We start from the raw sequence: 18,993 nt of genomic DNA, 5'->3' as shown, positions 1-18,993 counted from the left end.
AATCAGGCTATCAAAACCCAGTATGTGACAGTGTATTACAGCCTATGGTGAGCAGACCAAGTATTCTTCATTGATTCTCTCCCTTATTTAGGATGCTTCTAAAGAACTAGGAAATTTAAGTTCTGTCGTCATAAGCCACCATTCCAGGGACATCCATGTTGGTGCAGTGGTTAAGAATCTGCCTTGCAATGCAAGGGATGTGGGTTCAATCCCTGGTGGGAGAACTGAGATCCCACATGCCTTGGAGCAACTAAGCCCACACCCTTAGGAGCCTGTGCACCGCAACGAAAAGATCTCACATGGTGCAAGGAAGATGCTGTGTGTCACAAATAAGACCCATAAGTAATTATTTACAAATATAAGCCACCTCTTCAGATTGTACCGCTTTATGTTTCCTTTACCACAGCCTGCACCAACGATTTGTAGCTGGAGGGACTCTTTCCTTATGGAGGTATATTCCTAGATACTAGATTATTCAGATAACACTTAAGTTCTCAATTCAACTAAGGGAATTTGTCACCAGCGAACCTATTCCCCGGTGGCTCAGAGAGTAAAGAATCTGCCTACAATGCAGGAGACCTGGGTTCGATTTCTGGGTTGGGAAGATCCCCTGGAGAAGGAAATGGCAACCCACTCCAGTATTCTTGCCTGGAAAATCCCATGGACAGAGGAGCCTGGCGGGCTACAGTACATGGGGTTGCAAAGAGTCGGACACGACTGAGTGAATAACACACACAACCTATCCTAACAGAATGTCTAAAGGGAGCTCTTTTCTCTGAACAGGAAAGAAATGCTAATAGATGGGATCCTGGAGTTTCCCGAAAGAAAACAGAGGAAGGAAAGAGCAAAAACATGGGTAAGTAAAATGGACTTCCCTTTTCTTGAGTTTTCAAAAGTATGTTTGAAAATAAAAGAAAAAATTATGACACCAATTACTGTGATTCTCAGTGTACATAGAGAAAATATTTAAGACAATGAGATTATACTTTGGAGGATGTAAAAGAAAGTAAAATGAAGAGTTACAGGTTGCAGGAGTGAAGTAGATGGTGAGGTAGAAGCACTGTGATCTGAGAGCATTTCCTGCAGAGTCCAGGGACTGGCGTGTCCATGCAGGAGTCTGTTCCTTGAGAGTTATGATGGCTGACAGGGCCTGCCAGCCACTTCTGGATGGTCATGTGATGTTATCTGAGGTGGCAGGCAGGACACCTGCCTTGTGATGTATTGAGAAGAAGGGAGGTTGGATGAATTAGAAAAGAAAGAAGGGATTTCTGATTAGATGGAAGACTTCATTTGGGAACCACACACCTTAACACATAGCATCTTGAGTGGTGATCCACATGTTTTCCTTGAAAAGAATGTACCTTTTACAGCAAAATATGGTTGAGGACATGTTCTTGAGGAGCAAACTGAGATGAATACATGGAACTATTATTTCATAGCCTTCTGCATAAGCAAAACTCTGCAGATTTAAAATTCCAACTCTTGTTATGACTTTTTAAGGGTGTCAAGATGCACAAAACCAGGGAGCACCAGCTAGACCATTTTATAATGCAGACATAACTTCCGTAGACTGTTCTAAGGCTAGTGATAATCATTTACAGGTATTTGTTGGTAAAGAAAAGATCTTATTCACAAAATGACAAGCATATACCAAGGAGTATACCAACTCTAAGTAAAACTAAGTAAAAAGTTTGTTGTTTTTTTTTTCCCAGTGAGCTGACTCATTGGAAAAGATCCTGAAGGGAGGAGGGGGTGGCAGAGAATGAGATGGTTGGATGGCATTGCCGACTTAATGGACATGAGTTTAGGCAACTTCAAGAGATAGTAAAGCACAGGGGAGCCTGGCGGGCTCCAGTTCATGGAATCACAAAATGTCGGACACGACTGAGCAACTGAACAACAGGAAGCTTGGGGTCTACATAAATTACACTTCTGAAATATCGTGAGAATTATAGAAGACATGAAAAAATATATATCATGTTCATGCAAGGAAAGATTGAAAAAAACATTAGGATGCCAGTTCTTCCCACATTGAAAATTACAAAGTCAAGCTATATTTAATTGGGAATTGGGTGTTAGAACTCAGTAGAAGACTTGAAAATTTAATTTCAAAATAAATACGCCAAAAACTAAGTGAAAGTGTTAGTTGCTCATTTGTGTCTGACTCTTTGAAACCCCATGAACTGTAGCCTGCCAGTTTCCTCTGCCCAGGGATTTTCAGGCAAGAATACTGGAGTGGGTTGCCATTTCCTTCTCCAGGGAATCTTCCCGACTCTGGGATCAAACCTGGGGTTCCTTCATTGCAGGTGGATTCTTTACCACCTTTACCACCTGAGCCACCAGGGAAGCCCTCTGAGCCATTAAACCTTTGAAGAGGAAGGCTTTGGGAGGAGATTAGAGATGTGGGATTTCACTTCCCAGCCACTTAAAATGTAATAATTTACAACCAACGTGACATTTTATAATTGTCAGAACCAAGTTGAATGCTTAGAAACACATTGTAGTGTAAAGATACTATTAGATATTATACTATAATAAAATACTATTACTAGCTTTTAATAAAAGAAGCATCATAGATACATGGGGAAAGGGATAGATATTGCAAAACATAAATCTTGAGAAAATTGGGCTAGTTGGAAAAATCTGAAGCAAATAAAATCTCACCTTGCTTCAAACAACTAACTGTATTTTCCATGGTTTAAATATTCTAGCTAACAATATAATTACTACAAAAATTAAAATGACTATAAAAAAGTTAATTAGGCAATATTGTATGTTGATGTGAACCAGGATGCTCTAAACATAAAAATAAGGAAAGTCACAAAGAAAAATAATAGTAGATAGGATTAAATATTTTTTAAAAATCTGTGTCCTTAAGAAAGCATCATAAAAAAATGAAAAGATTAATTAAGTGGATAAGAACTACAAAAATTAACTAATCCTATAAATAATCTAATGAGAAAACTTTTAAATACATTAACAAAAAGCCAACACCCTTCTGAAAGCTGAGAAAAAGGCCATTTACTACCCACACACTGTAAAAAGGGAATGTATCCAATTAAAATATTAAAAAGTTCATTGAACTTGGCAAACAAGAATATGTCGATGTTTCATTTTCATACTTTGGTGACTAGTGAGTTTGAATAGATCACCACAATAATAATGATAAGGGCTGAAAACAAATTGACATGCTTGGCATGATGATCACTTTGGAGTAGGCGTTGAGTTAGGCATCGGCTCATTTAGGGATCAATTCAGTTGTGTGGTACATTTTATTATCTCCAGTTTATTAAAAACCTGAGGCTTTTAGAAATTGATCCATCTGCCTAACATCACACAGCAAGCAATAATAATGATGATGCATAACATCAATATATTTATTACAGGTTTCCTAAGCTCTTGCTAACTGCTTACATGTGCTATTTCTCTTATCACACAAACATCAGGAAAATTCTATTATTTAATTATCCTCATTTTGTTGATGAGAAACAGAAGCTGAGAGAAATACTTGGCCTGTGGTTTTTTATAACATGGTTAGTAAGCAGCAGCTATAGAATTTAAAACCATAATGCCTCAGTCCAAAGACCATGAACTTTCAACACTCCACACTTTCTCTGTTTCTCAAATTGAGTACTGATGAGCTCCACATTGAAATCTCCCAGAGACCCAAGTCTTCCATACTGGAAACCACATTTTTTTTTTCTTTTTTTATCTTCTCTCTTCATCTTGGTGGCAGGTGTGGCTACCCATGCAGGTGCTCAGGTTAGAAAATTCCCCTTCTCTCATTTCTGCTCCAGTCTTCATCCGCTGCATCAACCCAGTCATTTTACTTTTTTCACCTCCTCAATATCCATCCTCTCTTCCTACGGTGACTGCCATGGCCTTGCCTTAGGTCACAGGCTAGGACACCTGACCCTAACCAGCTTTGCTAACTCCTCACTTACAGGAATGGGAGGCTCTACCCCAATGTGATGATACTTTTTGTCTTCACACTTCTGTGGTATATTTTTCTGACTATAAAAATAGTAAAAGTCTGTTCTCTATGTCTACATCTCCATTGCTGCCCTGCAAACAAGTTCATCAGTACCATCCTTTAAGATTCCAAATGCATGTGTTAATATGTGATATTTGTCTCTTTCTGACTTACTTCACACTGTATATTAGGTTCTAGGTTCATTCACCCCTTTAGGACTGATGCAAATGTGTTCTTTATATAGTTTAGCAATGTTCCATTGTGGGGCTTCCTTGGTGTCTCAGTTGGTAAAGAAACCACCTGCAAGCCAGAAGACCTGGGGTTCAATCCTTGGGTTTGGGAGATCCCCTGGAGAAGGGAATGGTAACCCACTCCAGTATTCTTGCCTGGAGAATTCCGTGGGTGGAGGAGCCTGGTGGGTAATCCATGGGTTGCAAAGAGTCAGACAAGACTGAGAGACTAACACTTTCTAATGTTCCATTGTATATATACACTACCATATTTAAAATGGATGTCAGTTGCTATTATTATATGTTGTTTGCTATTATTCTCTCCCATTCTGAAGGCTGTCTTTTCACCTTGCCTATAGTTTCCTTCATTGTGCAAAAGCTTTTAAGTTTAATTAGGTCCCATTTGTTTATTTTTGCTTTTATTTCCATTACTCTGGGAGGTGGGTCATAGAGGATCCTACTGTGATTTATGTCAGAGTGTTTTGCCTGTGTTCTCCTCTAGGAGTTTTATAGTTTCTGGTCTTACATTTAGATCTTTAATCCATTTTGAGTTTATTTCTGTGTATAGTGTTAGAAAGTGTTCTAGTTTCATTCTTTTACAAGTGGTTGACCAGTTTTCCCAGCACCACTTGTTAAAGAGATTGTCTTTTCTCCACTGTATATTCTTGCCTCCTTTGTCAAAGATAAGGTGTCCATAGGTGCTTGAATTTATCTCTGGGCTTTCTATTTTGTTCCATTGATCTATATTTCTGTCTTTGTGCCAGTACCATACTGTCTTGATGACTGTGGCTTTGTAGTAGAGACTGAAGTCAGGCAGGTTGATTCCTCCAGTTCCATTCTTCTTTCTCAAGATTGCTTTGGCTATTCAAGATTTTTTGGTTTCCATACAAATTGTGAAATTATTTGTCCTACTTCTCTGAAAAGTACCATTGATAGCTTGATAGGGATTGAATTGAATCTGTAGATTGCTTTGGGTAGTGTACTCATTTTCACTATATTGATTCTTCTGATCCATGAACATAGTCTATTTCTCCATCTATCAGCTCGTGCAGCTCGATTCCAGAAAAATAAACAACCCAATCGAAAAATGGGCCAAAGAACTAAACAGACGTTTCTCCAAAGAAGACATACAGATGGCTAACAGACACATGAAAAGATGCTCAACATCACTCATTATCAGAGAAATGCAAATTAAAACCACAATGAGGTACCATCTCATTCTGGTCAGAATGGCTGCTATCAAAAAATCTACAAACAATAAATGCTGAGAAGGTGTGGAGAAAAGGGAACCCTCTTACACTGTTGGTGGGAATGCAAAGTAGTATAGCTACTATGGAGAACAGTATGGAGATTCCTTAAAAAACTGGAAATTTAGAACTGCCATATGACCCAGCAGCCCCACTGCTTCATGGTCATACATGGTCCCACTGGGCATACACACCGAGGAAACCAGAATTGAAAGAGACATGTGTATCCCCATGTTCATTGCAATACTGTTTACAATAGCTAGGACATGGAAGCAACCTAGATATCCATCGGCTGATGAATGGATAAGAAAGCTGTGGTACAGATACACAATGAAATATTTCTCAGCTATTAAAAAGAATACATTTGAATCAGTTCTAATGAGGTAGATGAAACTGGAGCCTATTATACAGAGTGAAGTAAGTCAGAAAGGAAAACACCAATACAGTATATTAATGCATGATTTTTCCTGTGGTCATGTATGGATGTGAGAGTTGGACTGTGAAGAAGGCTGAGCACCAAAGAATTTATGTTTTTGAACTGTGGTGTTGGAGAAGACTCTTGAGAGTTCCTTGGACTGCAAGGAGATCCAACCAGTCCATTCTGAAGGAGATCAGCCCTGGGATTTCTTTGGAAGGAATGATGCTAAAGCTGAAACTCCAATACTTTGGCCACCTCATGTGAAGAGTTGGCTCATTGGAAAAGACTCTGATGCTGGGAGGGATTGGGGGCAAGAGGAGAAGGGGACGACAGAGGATGAGATGGCTGTATGGCATCACTGACTTGATGGACGTGAGTCTGAATGAACTGCGGGAGTTGGTGATGGACAGGGAGGCCTGGCATGCTGCGATTCATGGGGTCGCAAAGAGTCCGACACGACTGAGCGACTGATCTGATCTGATGGGATTTAGAAAGATGATTAACAATGACCCTATATGCGAGACAGCAAAAGAAACACAGATATAAAGAACAGACTTTTGGACTCTGTGGGAGAAGGTGAGGGTGGGATGACTTTAGAGAATAGCATTGAAACATTTATATTACCATATGTGAAATAGATTTCCAGTCCAGGTTCGATGCATGATATAGGGCACTCAGGGCTGGTGCACTGGGATGACCCTGAGGGATGGGATGGGGAGGGAGGTGAGAGGGGGCTTCAGGGTGGGGAACACGTGTACACCCAGGGCTGATTCATGTCAATGTATGGCAAAACCACTATAATATTGTAAAGTAATTAGCCTCCAATTAAAACAAATAAATTAATTTAACAAAAAAAATAAATAAAATAGATGGCAAATGGGAATTTGCTGTGTGACACAGGGAGCTCAACCTAGTGCTTTGTAACAATCTAGAGGTGATGGGGTATAGTGAGAGGTGAGAGGAGAATTAAGAAGAGAAGAGATATAGATATACGTATGGCTGACTCATGTAGATATATGGTAGAAAGCAACACAAAATTGTAAAGCAATTATCCTCCAATTAATAAAATATCAGGTAAAAAAAAACAGTAATATGTGTTTATAAATTTTGGGAAGATAACAGTTACCTTCGATCTATCCAGCCCCACCCAGTTATAACCACCAGTATTAGATGCAAGAGACTTGGGTTCAATCCCTGCATCAGGAAGATCCCCTGGAGGAGTAAATGGCAACCCACTACAGTATTATTGCCTGGGAAATCCCATGGACAGAGGAGCCTGGAGGGCTATAGTCCATATGGTCTCAAACAGTCAGACAGGATTGAAGTGACTTAGCATGCACACATGGAAAGATGATGGATCATTATATTAAAATTAAATAACATGCTATCGCAATATTGAACAGCATAGACAGTTCCCCTATTATATGTTGCTTGAAACAAAGATAAAAAAGCATGTGTTTGTTTTCTAAAATAAGTTGCTTGAACACATACACACAAACATATTAAAAAAAAAAACCCAAAACTATTCTTTTGTACTTTGAAATGGTACCTTTGAGATTAGCTCCATGACATCAATATGGATGGTGGAATTCTGGAATGGCTGGGGTCAAGTGTCAGTCCTTGACCTCATAGGTGAGGTGATACAATGACCATGATGGGCATGAGGGCTAAAGTGGAAATCAGAATATTTTGACATTCAGACATTTTGAGAAGTGACTAATTTGTCCTAAGGGGCTAAAAGACTGCACAAGCCCATTTCAAATAATATGAATATTATTACTTTATTCATATAGCAGAAAATCCTCTGGATCTGTGGCCAAAATCCTGATATAAATAAACACATTGGAGAGTTTACTCTCTTACTCGTTTTCTAGACTTAGCTCACTGACCTTAGTCTTTTTGAGACAGAGCTATGCAGCATTATCATATGTACATAGTTTAAAACTTTCTCCAAGTCTCTCTTAAAGTGGATTTGTGGCTATTTATTATAACAACACACGTAGGAAGCTTCCCAGGTGGCACAGTGGTAAAGAATCTGCCTGCCAATGCAGGAGACACAAGAGATGCGGGTTTCATCTCCGGGTCAGGAAGATTTCCTGGAGGATGAAATGGCAATGCACTCCAGTATTCTTGCCTGGAAAACCCCATGGACAGAGGAGCCTGGTGGGCTACAGTCCATGGGGTCACAACAAATCTCATGTAACTGAGTGACTAAACCACCGCCCCCACCACCTATAAGAAAGGGAGTTTACCAGACCTTTGGTTGATATTCAGTCACTGACTTGGAAGTAACCTTAATTTCTGGGGACCCATAATGGCACTATGGATATCCATCCAAATGGGTCCTTATGGAGGTCAGAGGATAAAAGGAATTTAACCTGTGTCTCCTTAACAGTCAGTTAAGAAGGTCAGCCGTCAGACGCAGGCTTGCCCGACCAGAATAGGCAGCTGGTCAGATCTCCACACTGGCCCTCAGACCTGTGAGGGGAGGGCTGTCGTCACAGGAAGGGCTGAGGGGAAGACCGTGGCTCTCCCCATAGCAGGCCAATGGTACCGTATCCCTTCTATTACAGTGGGTCTAAAAGATTTCTAGATCAAGTAGGGCTTTGAAGGCCTGTACCCACTCTCCCTCATCTCCCCTCCCATCCAGGCTGCCACATAACACTGTGCAGAGTTCCGTGCGCTGTACAGTAGGATCTTGTTGGTTATCTATTTTAAATAAAGCAACGTGAACATGTCCATCCCAAACTCTCTAACTATCCCTTCCTCTCAATCTTCCCCCCAGCAAGAGTGATATTTTTAAACATATTGGCATATCTTTTAAATGTCTGGCTTAATAGAAGACATCTCAGTTCTCATGGTGGCTTCAGCATTGTCTTTCCAATTTTTTTTTTTTTTAACTTTTTTCCCTTAGAGTGGAGTATAGCCCATGGACAATGCTGTGATAGTTTCAGGTGAACAGCAAAGACAGTCAGTCATATATATACTGTATCCATGCTCCCCCAAACTCCCCTCCCATTCAGGCTGCAACATAACATTGAGCAGAGTTCCCTGTGCTGAACAGTAGGTCCTTGTTGGTTATCCACTCTAAATATAGCAGTGTGTATGTGTCCATCCCAAACTCCCTAGTTATCCCTTGCCACATCCTTCCCCTCCTGGTGACCATAAGTCCTAGAGAATGCCCCTGGTTCTCTTAAGTCCGGGAGTCTCTTTCCCACAGATGCTTTTTGGAATGAAATGGAGTATAAGTGAAGTATATTAGAAAAACTATGTGAAAAATCTTTCACGCTTTATTGGTTGAATAATATGCCATAATTTATTAACAATTCTCTCATTGTTTTACATTTAGATTATTTCTAATCTTATTAGCACACATGATGGTGTGACAAACATTTTCATGCATGTGCTTTTATTCTAAACAAGGGTAGATTCCAGAAAATTATGTTAATGGATCAAAAAATATGGAAAAATTAATAGCACGTGATACACTTTGTCAGATTTCTACCCTAAAGGCCAATTAACACTGACACTGGCAAGATGAGATTATCCATTTAACTGCTTCCTTGATAGTACTGGGAATTATCTTTACAAAAACACAATTTGTTTGTGCTAATTTATGAGGTAAAAATCAGGCCTCATAGTTTTAATTTGAATTTATTAGTGGAGAACATTTTCTATGATTATTTCCTAGATGTGTTTTTTAGCTTGTGAATAATTTTCTTAGATAGCTTCCTTAGATTGGGAAGCTGTTGAAAAGATGGGACTAGAATGGTGGACTGTAGATGCATGGTTTCAACAGTAGGGATTTTTGCAGACAAACTGAGATGGAAGAGATCTGTGGATTATTAAAGTAGTTCCTTAAAACAATAGCATGGCAAAGTTTTTCTATGAAATAGGGGGAATTTGGGTCAAAAATCATAAATTACAGTGACAGAGAATGGTATGTGTGTGTGAGTGCTCAGTCATGTCTGACTCTTTGCTACCCCGTGGACTATAGCCTGCCAGGCTCCTCTGTGCATGGGATTCCCCAGGCAAGAATACTGGAGTGGGTTGCTATTTCCTCCTTCAGGGGCTCTTACCAAGGCAGGGGTTAAACTCGAGTCTCCTGCATCGCCTACATTGGCAGGCAGATTCTTTACCACTGATCTCCCTGGGAAGTCCCAACAGAGAATGGTATCCAAGAAATAAAAACTTTACTATGAGGTGGGGATCACAGTAAACTGTAGAAAATTCTGAAAGAGAGGGGAATACCAGACCACCTGGCCTGCCTCTTGTGAAACCTGTATGCAGGTCAGGAAGCAACAGTTAGAACTGAACATGGAACAACAGACTGATTCCAAATAGGAAAAGGAGTACTTCAAGGCTGGATATTGTCACCCTGCTTATTTAACTTATATGCAGAGTACATCATGAGAAATGCTGGGCTGGAGGAAGCATAAGCTGGAATCAAGATTGCCAGGAGGAATATCAATAACCTCAGATATGCAGATGACACCACCCTTATGGCAGAAAGTGAAGAAGAACTAAAGAGCCTCTTGATGAAAATGAAAGAGGAGAGTGAAAAAGTGGGCTTAAAGCTCAACATTCAGAAAACAAAGTTCATGGCATCTGGTCCCATCACTTCATGGGAAATAGATGGGGAAACAGTGGAAACAGTGGCTGACTTTATTTTTTGGGGTTCCAAAATCACTGCAGATGGTGATTGCAGCCATGAAATTAAAAGACACTTGCTCCTTGGAAGGAAAATTATGACCAACCTAGACAGCATACTAAAAAGCAGAGACATTATTTTGCCAACAAAGGTCCGTCTAGTCAAGGCTATGGTTTTTCCATTGGTCGTGTAAGGATGTGAGAGTTGGACTACAAAGAAAGCTGAGTGTCAAAGGATTGATGCTTTTGAACTGTGGTGTTGGAGAAGATGCTTGACAGTCCCTAGGACTGCAAGGAGATCCAACCAGTCCATCCTAAAGGAGATCAGTCCTGGGTGTTCACTGGAAGGACTGATGTTGAAGCTGAAACTCCAGTCCTTTGGCCACCTGATGCGAAAAGCTGACTCATTGAAAATGACCCTGATGCTGGGAAAGACTGAGTTTCGGAGAATGGTATGACAGAGGATGAGATGGTTGTATGGCATCACGGACTCAATGGACATGGGTTTGGTGGACTCCAGGAGTTGGTGATGGACAGGGAGGCCTGGTGTGCTATGGTTCATAGGGTCACAAAGAGTCAGACATGATTGAGCAACTGAACTGAACTGAACTGATGAGGCAACATAAGTATTCTTTGATTGAAATACTTTTAACATCATTTTTGCATGTTTTGTAATTTTCCATGGTTTATCAGGTTTTTGTGTGCAATTTATTTCTCCTTTGACAGAACCACTGATCCTTGTTTATCAAGTTTCTGTCTCTCTTGGAAAATGATTGCATCAAGTGTATGTTCACAGATATATTAAAAAAGAAGTCTTTGATGAAAATGACAGACATCTGATCATGGTCTGACTTGTCAGTTAAGCTCACAGAAGAAGGGACTCTTACAAATGAAATGCACTTTCTACACCCGATAAACAATATTTTGTGACACTTTACATTTTTTTTTGATCACTTCTGTATATAAAACTTCTAGAACAGTACTTAGCATATAATAGTTTCTCAATAAGTGTCTATTACATTGGATGAATCAAGGTAAGCTTTCATTATTGTTATACCTGGGTGTCAAGAACTTTCCTATTCTTCACTTCGTTACCCTAATTTGATTATGTGATCATGCACTTTTATCAGGATATAATATTCTGATGTAATGTGAGGATTACGTGCTTAGTCACTTAGTAGTGTCAGACTTTTTGTGACCTCATGGACCATAGCCCGAAAGACTCCTTTGTTCATGGGATTCTACAGGCAAGAATACTGGAGTGGGTTGCCTCGCCCTTCTGCAGGGGATCTTCTTGAATCAGGGACTGAACTCTAGTTTCCTGCCATCTGAGCCACCAGGGAAGCCTTCTCATATAATAATAATAATAGTAATATAAATATTATAAAAGTATAAAATACAATTAAATATAAAATTAATTAAAATAACTAGATACAAATTAATTTACATTGAATATAAAATTTAAATAAAATATAAAGTTTAAATATAAAATTATAAAAATTATAATTATTGTTGAAGTTCTATAATGTGCTAGGCAATCTTCTAAGGGTATTTCATACTTTTGTAATTTCATCTTCCCAGTAACCCTATGATATAGGTACAATTACAATCATAATCCCTACAAACATTTAAGCTCTATTAGAGTATTTGGTCCTCTGTTCATTACTGTATCTGCATGCTTACAGCTTCCTCCATGAAGCTCTCCCATTAGGGCTCAATGGGTGAAATATCTGCCTTCAGTTCAGGAGACACAGGAGATATGAGTTTGATCCCTAGGTCAGGAGGATCTCCTGGAGGAGGAAATGGCAACCCACTCCAATATTCCTGTCTGGAAAATCCCAAGGACAGAGGAACCTAGTGGGCGCTATTCCATGGGGTCTCAAAGAAGCAGACATGACTTAACGACTATTCCATGGGGCCTCAAAGAAGCAGACATGACTAAACAACAACATCTGCTCTATAGAAGCTTTCCCGTGATGAGATACATATGATTTTAACAGTTCAATCTACATCTTCAGTGTTTCAAATGGCTGCTTGTTCTGGCGTTTGGCCAGACCCAGAGCTCTGCTGAGAAAATGTCTGACCTTGTTCACGGGTCCTTTAGTCGTTCAAGAAATATGATTCTTTTTCTGGAAGAACATTTTATGTCAGGCTGCTGATTTTCCACAAAAAGAATATTAAACCTGCCACTTCACTCTCTGATAGCCAAAGCAAATGGACTTTGCAGTTTCCTCAGATGAAGAAACTGAGGCTCATGAAGTTAAATGGTTTCCTCGAGGCCACATTGCTTGTAATTGTGGGGAGCAATATTCCAACCTAGGTCTATGACGTGAGGTCCTCCTAACTGACAGAATAATGTCTGTATGCTCATCCCAGCAGCTGTGAATGGGTGAGGTGACATGATTCAGTTAAGGACAGTGAGAAGGGGCACTTATGCTGGATTACCTGCCAGCCGAATTTAACCACCTGCGTGCACGTGTGCTCTGATGTGTCTGACTCTTTGCAAGCCCGTGGACTATAGCCCATCAGGCTCCTCTGTCCATGGGGTTTTTCAGGCAAGAATCCTGGAGTGGGTTGCCATTTCCTTCTCCAGGGGATCTTCCTGACCCAGGGATGGAACTCATGTCTCTTATGTCTCCTACACTGGCAGGCAAATTCTTTACCAACTGAGCCACCTGGGAAGCCCTAATCTAATCACATGGATCTTTCTTTTTTTAATTAATTTTTTAATTGAAGGATAATTGATTTACAGAATTTTGCTGTTTTCTGTCAAACCTCAACATGAATCAGCCATAGGTATACATGTATCCCCTCCCTTTTAAACCTCTCTCCCATCTTCCTCCTTATTCTTCCCCTCTAGTTTGATACAGAGCCCCTGTTTGGGTTTCCTGAGTAACCACATCTATCTTTAAAGGACGATAAGTCCTTCCTGGCTGTGGAGAGAGGGAAATTTAACTATAGAAGGCTGGTTGGAGATAAAACCCCCTTGGTTCTGAAGACAGGGGATGAGATTTATGAGTCAAGGAACGACAGCAGCCTCTGGAAGTTGTCCAGGCAAGAAAGGGACTCCTCTGCGGTCTGCGCTAAGCTCAGAAGGTCTCTGACAGGATCTTGATTTTAGCCCAGTGAGACCCAGGTCAGACTGCTAACCTAGCACCATGCAAGACCATAAGTTTGAGCTGTTTTTAAGCCAAGTTTGAACTGTTTTTTGAGTTAAATTTGTTATGGCAGCAACAGGAAGCTAATGCGTGTGTTGACTTTCCAACATATCTGCTAAATTTCTCCTTACTTTTAGTTCTGGGAAAAGCCGTTATTCATTAAAATTGGCATGGCATTTATTCAGAGAACACTGATGTTTCCTTTTTGTCTTGGCTGATCAGAAAGCTAGAGCCAATTTTAGAGTTCAATTTTAGTTATGCCCCCCCCCAAAAATTACCTCATACTGGTCAGAATGGCTGTCATCAAAAAGTCTACAAATAATAAGTTCTGGAGAGGGTGTGGAGAAAATGGAACCTTCCTACACTGTTGGTGGGAATGTAAATCGGTGCAGCCACTATGGAGAGTGGTGTGGAGCTGCCTTAAAAAAATAAAAATCTAGCTACTGTTTGATCTGCCAATCTCACTCCTGAACATATATCCAGAGAAGAATGAAACTCCAATTTGAAAAGATATGTGCATCATAGCAGCATTATTCACAATAATCAAGACATTGAAACAATCCAAGTGACCGTCAACAGGATGATTGGTTTAAGATGCAGTGTGTGTGTGTGTGTGTGTGTGTGTGTATCACCATATAAAGGATGAAATATCATCATTTGCAGCAACGTGGATGGACCTAGAGATTATCATATTAAATAAACTAAGGCAGAGAAAGATAAATATTATATGACCTCATTTATATGTAGAATCTAAAAAGTAATACAAATGAACCAATGTACAAAAAAGGAACAGCCTCACAGACATAGAAAACAAACTTATGATTGCCAAACGGAAGGGGAGGGATAAATTAGGAGTTTGGGATTTACAAACTACTTTATAGAAAGTAGATAAGGAAGAAGGCTTTACTGTGTAACACAGGGAATTATTGGGTGGGCTAAAAAGTTCATTCAGGGTTTTTTATAAGATAGTGAACATAAGAAACATAAGAAAACATGAGTGAACTTTTTAGCCAACCCAATATATTCAATATCTTTTAATAACATAATGGAAAATAATCTTAAAAATATATAACTGGATCACTTTGCTATATACCAATATTGCAAATCAACTATATTTCAATAAGAAAGAATTTTTATGTTTTCTGATCTCTTATTTCTTTCTTCTTGCATTTTCCTGTGTATATTCACACGTGTGTTTTTACATCAAAGAGAGAGAATGAATGAGGATGAGACAGGTGGAGTGGAGATAGGAGAGAGAGAGAGAAACAGAAGATCCAGTTAGGTTTTTTTCATGAAGGTGGAGAATTGATTTTTATACTGAAATGTCTCAGTGATATCAAGAGATACATTTGAGGGATTTTTTTAAAAATTAAAAAAATATTGTAAAGTTTTGTCCAACTTTATAAATGCTTTGAGAATACTTATCTAAGAAGAGGTATTGTAGTTAAGAAGAACAAATCCATACTGGATCTGTTTCTTTTACTTTAACCTTTGTATTCTATTGTGTTGGCTACAAGTGCATCACTAAAGGGATGTTGCTGATAAGCTTAAAGTATACATAATGGCCCATCTCTGGGAACCCTGCCTCCCAGGCCTGAATGTTAAGCTGCTGCTGTTGCTGCTAAGTCGCTTCAGTCCTGTCTGACTCTGTGTCACCCCAGAGACCGCAGCTTGTTAAGCTAAATTACTTTTATTTAGCTTCAGGAAACATCCTGACTGGACCCTGCTCTGAGTGACTGTGGGAAAGAAGAAACTGACACATCCCCTCCTGAGTCTGGCTGGAACTAGGAAATTTTTGCCACAATGCATCACCTTTTCTTCATAGCTCAGTCAGTAAAGAATCTGTGTGTAATGCAGGAGACCTGGGTTTGATCCCTGAGTCAGGAAGATCCCCTGGAGAAGGAAATGGCAACCCACTCCAGGATTCTTGCCTGGAGAATTCCATGGGCAGAGGAGCCTGGCGGGCTACTGTCCATGGGGTCGCAAGAGTCAGACACTACTTGATGACTAAACTACCACCATCGCCTTTTCTTACTTTACCCCCTCGCCTCTCCTTCTTTGTTCTATGAAAGGAACTAGCCGGGGCAAGATGGTTCTCTGAGACACTAGTCCACCCTCTTCTTGGTCTGCTGCCTTTCCTAATCAAATCACTACTGCTTGCCCCAACAGCTCATCCCTTGATTGGCTTGTCGTGCAGCAAGCAGTATAGGCTTAAGTATTGGACTTACCTTACCATTGCTATTTGTTGCCCATATGTACCTATCAGACCTATTTATTTCTGGTCACGTTTGAGTTTCATTTCAGAAATGCATTTCCCTTTTTCAGGGGGTTTCTAGTCAATTAAACCTGGACTGTGGGGTTGTGGGGCTCCCCTGTGGCTCATCAGTAGACTCTGCCTGCAATGCTAGAGACACAGGAGACTCAGGTTCAATCCTTGGGTCAGGAAGATCCCACTCCACTATTCTTGCCTGGGAAATCCCATGGACAGGGGAGCCTGGTGGGCTACAATCCAAGGGGTTGCAAAGAGTCAGACACGACGGAGCCACTGAGCACACAGCACGCATGCACTTGGGGTTGGGATGCTGGTGCTTTCAGTTTTGGTGGGGGAGCTGGTGAAAACACAAGTTGAATTCACTGAAGACAAAGGTTTTGCACACAAATGAGATTTGATTTGCACCTTGCTAGGTGAACAAAAGCTAGGCTGATCGCACTGTCAGAGAGGAGCCACCTCATTAATCAGAATCAGTGCAGGACTGAAAGTGAATTAGGGAGTCAGGATTTCAGAGAACGAAAAATAGCCTCTGACACCTCCACTGCAATATTTGTGTTACTAAGCAACAAAACTCTCCTGTTTAGCAAAGCCCTAATGATGCTGGCAGTACAGTCTCCGAATAAGGCTTAATACAACTTCATTATCCCACCTCTGGAGCTGTGTTGCATACGCAGTACCTGATTAGGGGTAACGAGAAGTAGACTGAGTGTTGTTTAGTGCACCTGTGTCTGAAAGACCAAATAAAGTATTGATTTGGGTGAATCTAATGACGATCATTTACTGTGTTTTTCTACTCAGAACATTCGTTTGGGCTGACAAGGAGCGTAGTACAACCCATTGTTAAATGTGGCCCACGATTGTAAAGCCTTAATGATTCTGTTCCGCCAGGTCACAGAGTTGTGCAGATTGCAACATTGCATAGGCTGTCACCATCCAGGGACACCTGGTTATATAGTCTTTCTCTAAGATTCTGGGGAAAGCTGAAGGTTGAAATTACCTGATGATTTCCATAAGTCTTTTGAAACTTGTTTTCTGTTTCAAAGTTTATCTTATTTTTGCAGAAAGTCTAATTTTAATACTTGAGAAAGTTTGTTTCTTCCTGGTTTTTGTGCTGAGAAATTGCTTCAGAGGCTACTAGTGGCTTTACAGAAATTCCCTTTCTCTTTCATTTTCTCCCCCCTTCTCTATTCTCTAGCCTCATCTCCCAAGTATGTAGTTTCTTAGAGTTATCACTGTGGAGCAGATGCTCCACAAGAAAGATGTAGTGAAAATAAAATCCATGATTCTTTGGGGTCAGAATCTTTGCAGATGTGTGTGTGTGTGCTAAGTTGCTTCAGTCATGTCCAACTTTTTGCAACACCTTGGACTGTAGCCCTCCAGGCTCCTCTGTCCATGGGATTCTCCAGGCAAGAATCCTGGAGTAGATTGCCATGCCCTCCTCCAGGGAGTCTTCCCGAGCCAGGGATAGAGTCCATGTTTCATATGTCTTGCATTGGCAGGCAGGTTCTTTACCACTTAGTGCCACCTGGGAAGCCCTTTTTTCAGATGTGATTATGGACTAATATAAGTGATATTTATGCCATAGCATTTTTTTAATGTGGACCATTTTTAATGTGTTTATTGATTTTGTTACAGTATTTTTTCTGTTTTCTGTTTCGGATTTTTGGACCAAGGCATGAGGGATCTTAGCTCCCAGACCAGGGATCAAACCCACACCCCTGCACTGGAAGGTGAAGCTGAGCCACTGGACCACCAGGGAAGACCCTGTGCCACAGCATTTTAAATTCACAAAGCATCTTAGAAGTGTCCTTCCATCTTTCAAATTGTTATACCATCCTTTTCACTCATCGCTCTATTACCGGATGCATTTTCATAATGCCTGAACATAGAGACATAAAAAAGGAGAAATGTCTATTTGCTTCTGCCATTTCTATTTTAACAGGCAACATTTAGAGCCTATGATAGTCAACGATTCTAACTGTATTTGAATTAAAAATGAGAAGGATAAAAATAAGAAAAGGTAAACTTCTTTAGAAATGAGAGGCAGAACCATTGGAGGTAATATTTTAATTGAGACTGGCTAGCAATGGCAACCCACTCCAGTACTCTTGCCTGGAAAATCCCATGGATGGAAGAGCCTGGTAGGCTGCAGTCCATGGGGTCGCTAAGAGTCAGACATGACTGAGCAACTTCACTTTCACTTTTCACTTTCCTGCATTGGAGAAGGAAATGGCAACCCACTCCAGTGTTCTTGCCTGGAGAATCCCAGGGATGGGGGAGCCTGGTGGGCTGCAGTCTATGGGGTTGCACCGAGTCAGACATGCTTCAGTCATGTTCGACTGTGCGACTTCACAGCAGCAGCAGCAGCAGCAGTGACAGGTGAAATCTGTTTTCAATTCTTCATCAGTAAGGAAGGACACACTGAGTTGGGCTGTTCAGATCTGATAGGACTGTCTACATCTTCAGTTTGATTAAAAAGGTAAAATGGTCAGTCATTTTTATTTTCATTTATATTGATTTGACAGAAGTTTTCATTTCTGATATTCCAGATGGAAAAACCTCCTGACAAATTGTTTATTTATAGTAACTGTTGTTTATTATAAACACGGTTTATGTATAACAGCTGTTGTTGAGTCCCTTGGTTGTGTCCAACTCTTTGTGACCCCATGGACTGTAGCCCAGCAGGCTCCTCTGTCCATGGGATTCTCCAGGCAAGAATACTGAGTGGGTTGCCGTCTCCTCCTCCAGGGGATCTTCTGGATCCAGGGATCAAACCCGTGTCTCCTGCAAGTCTCTTGCATTGCAGGTGGATTCTTTACCACTAAACCAAGGAAGCCCTGTAATAACTGTGAAGTGAAAGTAGCTCGGTCGTGTCCTACTCTTTGTGATCCCATGGACAGTCCATGGAATTCTCCAGTTCCCTTCTCCAGGGGATCTTACCCAGGTCTCCTGCATTGAAGGCAGATTCTTTACCAGCTGAGCCACAAGGGAAGCCCAAGAATACTGGAGTGGGTAGCCTACCCCTTCTCCAGCAGATCTTCCTGA

General features: G+C 40.6%; 1 protein-coding gene across 1 annotated transcript in view; it reads right to left on the bottom strand.

Moving 5' to 3' along the window:
* GALNTL6 (polypeptide N-acetylgalactosaminyltransferase like 6) overlaps positions 1–18,993 on the bottom strand; it is a 1,496,983-nt gene that overhangs the window by 328,349 nt on the left and 1,149,641 nt on the right. The gene's annotated exons all lie outside the window — the stretch shown is intronic.

The sequence above is a fragment of the Bos indicus x Bos taurus genome, chromosome 8 (assembly GCF_003369695.1).
Source record: "Bos indicus x Bos taurus breed Angus x Brahman F1 hybrid chromosome 8, Bos_hybrid_MaternalHap_v2.0, whole genome shotgun sequence".
Classification (NCBI taxonomy): domain Eukaryota; kingdom Metazoa; phylum Chordata; class Mammalia; order Artiodactyla; family Bovidae; genus Bos; species Bos indicus x Bos taurus.
This window is presented reverse-complemented; position numbering and strand designations above follow the sequence as displayed.